Here is an 11,095-nt window from a genome sequence, read left to right as displayed (position 1 = left end):
CCCAAAAGCAGGGTCTCGACGAGGGACAGAATGGACCCAGGGCAAGCTGTGAGCTAAAATGGGCCAGGCCAAAGCACCACAATACTCAATTGGAAATTGAGAGCATGGTCATAGACAAATGCTGTCATGATCCAAAAGTAACGACGAGACTAGGACCCTCCTGGGGTTAGGAAGGCTAACTTGACCTGAGGACTGTGGTCTAGAAAATATAGTGAGATGTCCTCAGGAAGAACCAAACTTTAAGTTTGATACATCTCTTACTGTGCTCGTACAGAATGACATTGCTAGAAATATTTGAAGTAGATTTACTACAACTGTTTCAGTGGATTACTAGCTGAGGAAGGAAGAAAGGGACACACCCTGACACACCCTTGTTTTTACCGCACACCTGAGCAGATCTCCTAGTAATCTGGAGTAATCTTCTTAGATGAGATTTTTGTTAATATCCTGGAGAAGTGGTTTTATCCCTCTTTGTTGATTTGTTAATGTCAACCCACCTTTGTGTCACCACCCTATGTGATTGCTATATAAACTAAGACTGTGGGGGAAGAGAAGGAGACAGCAGAGACAGAAGAAGAGGCAGCAGGACACAGAGAGAAGAAGACACAGGAAAGAGAGGACAGAGGCAAGACACAGAAGCAGAGGTAAGACAGAAGCAAGGAGAAGACACAGAAGCGGAGAGAGAAGACACAGAAGCAAGAGAAAAGCAGAGACAGAGAGAGGTTGAAAGAGACCAGAGGAGAGACTACAGAGACAGAGACAGAGATAGAGAGATGGACATAAGAGAGCACAGTGGCACACACAGAAGCAGAGCACAAGGAGGAGCCATCCCGATAGGTTCATACACAGCGGCTCGAGAGCACCGAACGCGAGTGGAGAGAGAGAGAGAGAGAGAGAATTAAGAATTAAGAATTGAGCTCCCCTATGACATGGCAATTCCACTTCTTGGGATCTACACCAAAAGTCTGCGAACAACAGAACAAAACACACATCACAAGTCCCCCTCCTGAGTGTGCGCACCTTTTGTAATTTTTAACACACCACCATTATCCCAAAATCTCCCCACATGCTGCAGCATCCCATTTCCCACCCGACGTCCCATCACTCAGATCAGATATAGTCAGTAGAACTATATCTTGGGATATAATTTGTATAGCTTTGCTTATCCTCCACATATCTGCATCATTATCTGCAGCTTTCCTTTTGCTTCTGATTCTCTTAGGATAATTTCCTCCAATTCCATCTGCAGAAAATGGCATGATTGTTTTTCTCCCATCCCTCCATTTACATTTAGACACCAAGATTTACAACACTATTAATGACAGAGCTTTCATGCACACAGTGTGTCAACAGCACTCCCACCACCAACAGGTCATGACCCTCTAGAGGCGAATTATGTGATTTCATTATTGCTTGTAGCTGAGTCATATTCCATTGTTGATATATGCCAGAACTCCTGAATCCACTCATCTGTTTGTGGGTTGTTTCCAGAACTTGGCTATTGTAGCTGGTTGTTTCCAGAGTTTGGCTGTTGTGAATAGATCTACAATGACCATAGAAACAACGGGTGTCTTTTTAAAATAGTGTTTATAGACTTTTGGTGTGGATCCCAAGAAGTGGAATTGCCATGTCATAGGGGAGCCCAATTCTTAATTCTTTGAGAAGTCTCCAAATGTTTCCAGCCCATAGGGCTGAACCAGTCAACATTCCCAACAGTGAATAAATCTTTTATTCCACAGCCCCATCTGCTCTGGCTGCTTCTGATCTTTTTGACTTGTACCAGTCTCACTGGTGTAAGGTGATATCTCATGGTTTTGATTTGCATTTCCCTTAGGACATGTGATTAGGAATATTTTTCATACAACTATTGACCATCTCTATGTCTTTCTCTGAAGAAATTTTTGTTCAAATTTTCTCCTCATTTTTATGGGGTTGGGGTTTTTGTTACTAAATTTTATGAGTTATTTATATATCTTGTATATATATTAACCCATTTGTTTATTTTTACTTCTGTTTGCTTGACCAATGTCGTTGAGTCATTGAAAATGCTTATACATTCAATACTAGAAGGGGTCTCTCTGCTTTCCTGATTATAATTAATTAAATCAGATATTATACCAAGGTCTCTAGTCCATTTTGGATTGATTTGAATTTTGTGTATGGCATATGGTGAACTTTGTGTATGGTGGGTGATAGGTGTCAGAGTTCATTTATTGTATGTGGCTGACTAGGTTTCCAGGTATCATTAGCTGAATAGGCTTTCCTTGATCCACTTCGTATATCTAAATCCTTTATCAAAAATTAGCGCTATGTGTGTGTGAGTGTGTGTGTGTGTATAAATACTATCACTGTAGCACTGTAATCCCATTGTTCATTGATTTGCTCGAGCAGGCACCAGTCACATCTCCATTGTGAGACTTGTTACTGCTTTTGGCATATCGGATACACCACGGTAGCTTGCCAGGCTCTGCCGTGCGGTCTGGATACTCTTGGTAGTTTGCCGGGCTCTCCAAGAGAGACAGAGGAATCTAACCCAGGTTGGCCACATGCAAGGCAAATGCCTTACCCGCTGTGCTAGTGCTCCAGTCCCATATATATACTATAGTTTTGTAATTTAAAACAGAGGAAGAAAATCCTCTCATCTTCTTTCATCAGATTATTTTGGACATTCAGAAGAGTTTTATTATTTTTATAAATTTAATAGCATTTAATCTATGTCTCTAAAAACTGTCATAATTATCTTTATAGATACTACATTGAATCTCTAAAGGATGGTCATTTTGGCTATATTAATTATTCCAATTTTGAACATGGGATGCCTTTCACCTCTTCTGCTATACTGATTCCCAGATGCTCAATTTAGAGGTGAGATAGCAAAATTGGAATGGGACAGAAAGTCTTTCTCTATTATCAGGCACAAAACAAGGTTATTCACTCTCACCACTATTATTCAAACATAATATTTGAAGTCTTGACACAGAAAGTAGACAAGAAATTAATGTTATCCAGATTGGAAAAAGGTCAAACTATCACATTTTGCTGATTACATAATGCATACTTGGAAAACCTGACTATTCTGCCAAAAAAAATTCAAGGAACAGTAAACTTTTACAGTAAAGTGGCAGGCTACAAAATCAATGCAAACAAATCCATTGCATTTCTATAAGCAAACAATAAAGTAGAAGAAAGAAGGGTTAAGGGAAAGATATAATCTCTTCTCTGACTGGAGTGCTATTTATTGGGTAAACACCACAATATCTTTATGTATTAATCTTTTTTAAGCATCTATGTTGTCTCCAGATCATGGCTATTATAAATAATGCTAGGATGAAAAGATATTTTAAACATAACATACTTTATGTTATCAGCCTAATTTTATTTTATTTATTTATTTTGCTTTTTGGGTCACACCTGGCAATGCTCAGGGGTTACTCCTGGCTCTGCACTCAGGAATTACTCCTGGCGGTGCTCAGGGGACCATATGGGATGCTGGGATTTGAACCCGGGTCAGCCGCATGCAAGGCAAATGCCCTACCTGCTATGCTATCACTCCAGCCCCTATCAGCCTAATTTTAGAAGTATCAATGCTGATACTTTCAAACGGCAAAGTGAATGAGTTGAAATTTAACTCAGATTGGCTGGTACCAATATCTAAGTTGAAACCAAAATAACTCATGCATTTATAAGTGTCATCAGTGTTTCTGTGGCCCGCATTGCTTTGATATTTTTACCTGTGCTAAAGACATTATGCATGGGTACCTCAAAGAGCTGTAATGATGATTTTTAAGGTCTGGAAGAGAAGGTAATGTAAGTACAAAGTACATATACTATCAGTTGGTAAACAGGGAAATATTTACATATTAAATCCATCGTTATCCTTTTTGCCAGCTCTCTGTATCATACTGGGAAAATCTTTTGACTCCATTAATTTTGGATTCCACACATAGAAACTGAAGATGCAGGATCACATGATCTAGCTGTCATTTCTAATGACTACTAGCTCATTAAAATAAAAGATACAATTAAGAGTTTAGATAGGACCATGAGGGACGTTGGGAATTGAATCAGAAGGGACATGGAAAAAAGACTTTGAAATTAGCCAAAACTCTATGGCAAACATGACTCAAGAGATCAAGTATCTAGAGGGTTTTCTCTGGTTGTCTTTTCTCCTTTCACCTCCACTTAATATCACATTTAAAAGTACCCCTCATCTATGGGCACCTTTATTGTTGTGGCTGATTTTTTTTTACTTGCTTGACCATGAAAAGACCCTTCTTAGAGGAAAATAGGGACCTTCTGGAAAATCCCTCTGGCAAAAACTCAAGTCAACTTTTGCCAAGAATGTTGTCTTCATGGGGCATCTGGATCAAGATGTGAAGGCAAGACTTAAAGATAACAGTGGATTCTGTTTTACTTAAATAACAATTTGATCCTTTTAGGAATGGAACAAGGTTTATATTCTCACTCTCTCGTATCCTTCAAGACTTCCATATTTCTCTTCTATATCATACACTAGGGATCTTCCTATTGTTCTCCTTCCTTTCCCAAATTCTCAACCTTCAGTGAAAACTGGTCTAAAAGTTTTTACTTTGTGACAAAGGAGGTTCAGGTTCAAGTTCTGAAATTTCTTTCTTTTTTTTTTTTTTTTTGCTTTTTGGGTCACACCCAGAGATGCACAGGGGTTACTCCAGGCTCTGCACTCAGGAATTACTCCTGGCGATGCTCAGGGCACTATATGAGATGCTGGGAATTGAACCCGGCTCGGCCACGTGCAAGGCAAATGCCCTGCCCACTGTGCTATGGCTCCAGCTCCCGCTGAAATTTCTTAAGTATTTGACCTTTAATTTTCTTTCTTTCTAGTTTTTCATATGAAAAAGATAATTTAAAATCTAAAGAGATGATGTAAATTCTAATCATTGTAAACCAAACAAAGTAATAGATATTTTTTTAATTCAGGGGAATTTACTAAGATAAAACATGTTTTTATCTCCATCCTAACTATATATATCACAAGTACCCTTTATTAGTTTTTCCTTTGAGGTCTTTGTTTTTATTTAATAATAATTACTTGCAGGTCCTTTTCAATTAAAAATTTTCATGCAAAAATTTTGAGTAACTAAAGGCAAGCTAAGCAGTCTGTAATACAAAACAAAGTACTCACACACAATTCCATTGGCCTTGAACATCTTTCAGGTAGTTCTTCATTGTCATCTTGAAGACACTAGTATGGGGGACACAGATATCAGAAATGCACCACTCTAAGCAGTAATGGTTTGGTGAGTCTTTTGCTTTTAACTGTCTTCTATTCCATTGATCTTCATTCTGCAGCATTTCTGGATTTCTAAAACTACTGTTGAATCTGAACAAACTTGCAAATGACTAGGTTATAGGCAGATCAGATCAGATTCGGAAAAGGTTTTGACTAGCTAGATGCTTGCTGTTAAAAATATTCAACTAAGTGAACCAGAGTGATAAGACAGCTGGTAGAGCCTTTGCCTTGCACTAACTGACCTAGTTCAATCCCCAGGCCCCCATACAATCCTCTGAGCCTGTCCGGTGTCATACTGAGCACTTCCAGGTGTGACTCCCTCCCAAAAGACAAAAAATCCAACTAATATTAACATTAGTCACATTTCTTTCACCAAACCAAAAAATTTTTAAAAAGAGCATATTCAGATTTTTTCTGTTAACTTACAAAAATATTTTAAACATTTTTATTGAATCACTGTGAGATAGACCCTTACAAAGATATTGATGACTGGATTTAGCCCTACAGTGTTCCAACACCCATCCCTGCACCAGTGTACATTCCCAGCACCAGTGTCTGCAGGTTCCCTCCCATCACCTCCTACCCTACCCCCTACCTGCCTCTATGGCAGGCACTTATCTTATCTTCTCTGTCTCTATCTCTCTGTCTCTGTCTCTGTTTTTTATTCTCTCTCTCTCTCTCTCTCTCTCTCTCTCTCTCTCTCTCTCTCTCTCTCCTCTCTCTCGCCTTCCTCCCCCCTTTGGGCATGGTGGTTTGCAATAGTGATACTAAAAGGTTATCAAGAATATCTCTTACCTACTTTTAACCCTCAGATCTTGTCCATTGTGATCATTCCCAGCTATTATTGTCACACTGGTCTCTTTTCTATCTTATCTACCACACACCTGTGGTTAGTTCCAGCCATTGACCAGTCCTCCTAACCACTGTTTTCCAAAATTTTTGCAGTATAAAATTTAGGATAGAGGCCGGAGAGATAAGACAGTGGGTAACGTAAGACACTTGTCTTACACGCTGACGAATCAGGTTTGGTCCCAGCATGGTGTGTTGGGGCTGAACTGAGCTACCAGGATGAACCCAGTGGTTTGGACGAGGTTGAACATATTCTTTTGGCTGCCTTAGCAAATAATTTCCTAAATTATAACAACTGTCAGTCTTCCTTTTCTCACAGATCCCCGGTTCTGCTTAAGCCTGTTTGTTGTCAGGATGCAGATCCTAGGTACTAAGCCTGTTTGTTGTCAGGATGTAGATCCTACATTGTTTTCCCATATGCAGAAGAACTTTGCATGATCTTTCCGTAACTCCTTTGGTGACTGTATTGCACCCTTAAGAGTTTCCATGATCAATAAAAGGAGATTACGGGGCTCTCTACCTTTGTCTAAGAGTCAGAGAGAACCTAGTCCCTCCATGAAATACATTTCTTCCGCGTTCCTTATCTCAGCGCCTCCAACCGCACGAGTGTTCAGGCAACAAGAGTGTATGGTCCCCAGAGCCTAACTAGCAGCGGTTCCTGAGTACAGAGCCAGGAATAAGCTAGGAGCACAGTAAGGTTTGGCCCCCAAACACAAATAATTAAGTAAGTAAATTTTACAATAAATTTCATCTAAATTGGTAAAATACAATCATATATTGGAAGTTATGATTATATTTTTATTATAGCTGCTTGTGTTACTGTAATAAGAGAATAGGAAATTTAAATTTTTTAACTTACTTGGAATTTTTTCCACTGAAATTTTCAATCAATCACATTGGTGATTTGGGGATATGTGAGAGCTTAATTTTGAAGAGATTTTATTGAATCTAGTTCATCTCTGATAAGATATCTGAGAATATATATTTACAGCTCTCAGAATAAGCAAAAATTCTAAACATCCTAAAACCATATTTCAAATGACACACTGTGATTTTAGTTTTATATTAAAAGTATATGAAATGTAAATTGGATAATATGTTGAATATATTTTATTGAGTTATATAAACATTAGAATATAGTTTTTTACCATTAAATAGTGAAAAATCTTAAATTCACAAATATACTAAGCATCATCAAGGTCAATTGTGCTTCGTAGTGGTGGAATAAAAAAGCGGCATCAAGGGTTTACAATCTTCCTGAGTAGATAAAAAAAATACAGGACAGGGGCTGGAGTAATAGCACAGAGGTTAGGGCGTTTGCCTTGTACATGGCTGACCCGGGTTTGATTCCCAGCATCCCGTATGGTCCCCCGAGCACTGCCAGGAGTAATTCCTGAGTGCAGAGCCAGGTGTGCATCACCGGGTGTGACCCAAAAAGCAAAAAAAAAAAAAAAATACAGAGAGAAATATATATCTTCATTTTTAAGCAATGTTCTTCAGTCTAAGCTCAAAATTTATCAGATTCAGGAAATGATTTTATGAAGGGATCCTTAATAACTTCACACATACTCTGCCTTATTTTAATAAAGATGGGTAATTGCTGAAATTTACTATGCCCTTAAATCTTTCCTTCCTATATGTTCTTTAGGTACATATTCCTATGATATAGTGGTTGATAATACCTCCATTTACAAATGAGACAATTAAGGAAAAAAGAAGTTAATAACTTACTAAGGGACACATAGCAAGTAAGTAAACACCTGAAATTCTTTCTTCCTGCCATTCTACCATTTTCATTCTGTCATTCTCTCTCTATCATTTTCCTTCTCCTTTACCTCTCTTTTTTTAGCACTTTTACTAATGCTTATTAAGTATGTATGTGTTATGCCACTTATTACTTCTAAAATTTGCAACTATTTATGTTGTATATGTACATGAGAAAGATTATATAAAGTAATTATGTAGTGCTGGAGCGATAGCACAGTGGGTAGGGCGTTTTTGCCTTGCACACCGCCGACCCAGGTTCGATTCCTCCGTCCCTCTCAGAGAGCCTGGCAAGCTACAAAAAGTATCTCACCTGCACGGCAGAGCCTGGCAAGCTACCAGTGGCGTATTCAATAAGCCAAAAACAGCAACAACAAGTCTTAAAATGGAGACGTTACTGGTTTCCGCTCGAGCAAATCAGTATACAGTGAATTATATAGTATTATATTGACTAATATATCACATAAAGGTATGGCTATTTTGTTGTCATGAATAGTATATGTGTGCCCATCCTTTAATAATTTGTGCTTTTTCTATTGTAGATATCTCTACTTGTCTTTTTTATATTTTGTGATTTTGATTCCCAACTCAACATTTAATGGGAATTTAGTTTTAAAGGGGAGTTTTAGCCATAACCATGTTTATATTGCTGTATAAGGTTTTATCCTTTTAAAATTTGTGTTTTGATGCTTGTGAAACTTTAGAAGATTTCTTCACACCGTAAGATTATGTAAATGCATTTCTATTTATTTTTCAGATGCTTTTTCTTACTGTCATTTAGGTATTGGAGGACATTTATGGAACAGTCTATACTTTCTCTTTTGGTATTTAGGTATTTAGATATTGATTTTAGGGCCAGATACTGCAGTGGTTAAGATGTTGACTTGCATGTGACTGACCCTGGTAAAATCCCCAGGATGTGATCAAAAAAGAACAACAAAATAATAAACAAAATATTGATTCTATTATGTATATTAATAGTATTATGATTTCTTTCTTAAAGTTATATTTTTCCTTTGTCTATTTTATAAAACTCATGATCTATAAGCATTTATAATGCATTGAATATCTGAACGTTCAAATTTTAATTTTCTTGACTTTTAATAATTTACTCTTCTTTGCTTAAGAGAGGACATTTTGGGCACATAGCACAGCCAATAGATCATTTTAACTTTGAAGCTATTATTGAAAATTAACATGCTGATTGTATAAAAAAATATGGAACACACTTTTATAGTATTTGGTGATTGCAATATTTCCTTTGACTCTTTCACTTGAGACAGGACTCTTTCACAATATCAAGATCCATCATCAGGACGCTAGTTGTCAAATGAAACAAACGCATTTCATGCACTTAAGCTGACCAAACAGGAAATGTTTTTCACGCTTTGCATCATCAAGGTCTAGGTTATTTTACTTGACTTTAAATGTAGTATGAACCTACATCTGCCTAACGGCAATTATGCCTATTTACAAAGTCCGTGATGTCTCTGGAATTTTCCCAAAACTAATTCATAAGACCTTAGTACTCTGATGTTTACTTTCCTGGGCACAGCTGCTATTCTTGGTTAGTTGTAGCATTTGATCATCACAATAATTATCTGTTAGACAAATGCTGTTGAGACAGGTGCTGTGAATATAACACTTGTTATATGATTTCCTGATGTAACCCTTCTATTAACCTTATAGACACTTGTTTATAGGGCTTTTGTCTCAGTGTGGGTGTGTGTGTGTGGTGTGTGTGTGGTGGGGGAGGGTATGTGGTATGATGACAGGAATTCAGCCCAGGGACTCATAAACACATGCCAAGCTCTCTACCCCCGAGCTACATCCCCAGTCCTGCTTGTCTCCACATTTAATGGGTAAATTATTTCTGTTATGTTTAATTCACTGAAACAAGTTCATAGTATGAAATGGTATAGGAACTAAAGTTCTTTTTAGTTTTATGGAGCTTGAATTTACATATGACATAGTATGAGCTTAAGGTCTACAAAATCCTAAAATGATATCTGTAAAAAAGTATTATTATATTTTGATGATTAAAATATTGTCATAATAATATTGATTTATATACATTACCTATATTCTTGTAAATTTTCCTTGTGATAATAAAACTTGAGAGCCAATATGTTAACAACCCCAATATATGGTAGTGTGGTGAACTAGAGTCATCGTAGTGTACATTGGATTTCCAGAAATTATCTGTAAATTTTATGTTTATATCTTTGGCCACCTTCACACTGTTACTCTAACCCTTGTCTGTGGAAACCATAAATATCTTTTTTCCTAGAAATTTCTTTGCTTGTTTACATCCTATGGGCTGGAGTGATAGCAAAGCGGGTAGGGCGTTTGCCTTGCACGCTGCCTACCCAGGTTCGATTCCTCCGCCCCTCTCGGAGAGCCCAGCAAGCTACCGAGAGTATCCTGCACACATGGCAGAGCCTGGCAAGCTACCCGTGGTGTATTCGATATACCAAAAACAGTAACAACAAGTCTCACAATGGAGACGCTACTGGTGCCCGTTCAAGCAAATGGATGAGCAATGGGATGACAGTGATACAGCGATACAGTTTATATCCTACGTATGAGAGCATAAAGTGTCTTATATCATTAGCATCATGTCCTCAAGAGCTGTAAAAGATACATCAGAACTAAGGATTTCCTTTGTCATTCTAGAGTAATATTCCATTGCACATGCATACTGTTTATATATGTATATATACTCATATGGTATACATGAATATATTTTCATATACCTTAATTGTCCATATTTATGATCATTTCTTTGGTAAGTGGGCCTTTAAGTTAATAAAATGACTTGTAAATAATGCTATAATTAGCATGGGAAGATATAATTCTGCATTATTTCCTTTCCTTTGGATATATACCTTGAAAAGGAATTAATTAATATGGTAGTTCTATATTTAAATTTCTGAGGAACTTCCACATATATGATTTTGGTGACTGTACCAATTTACACTCTCACCAACAGTGCAAAAGTTTTATGTATTTTCTAGGAGTTTATAGTTAGCTTATATGTAATCCTAATTCATTTAGAACATGATCTAGTTTTTGTGCATGGAATGATGTTCTTTTCTTCATGCCCACATTCTTCAATTTTAGGCTCCCTGTAAAAGTACTAGTTGACCACACGAAGATAATTTTATTTCTGAACTTTGATTTTGTTCCATTGGTTAATATGTCTGACTTTGT

This window comes from Sorex araneus, chromosome 6 (assembly GCF_027595985.1).
Source record: "Sorex araneus isolate mSorAra2 chromosome 6, mSorAra2.pri, whole genome shotgun sequence".
NCBI lineage: Eukaryota > Metazoa > Chordata > Mammalia > Eulipotyphla > Soricidae > Sorex > Sorex araneus.
Note: the sequence above shows the minus strand (reverse complement) of the source record.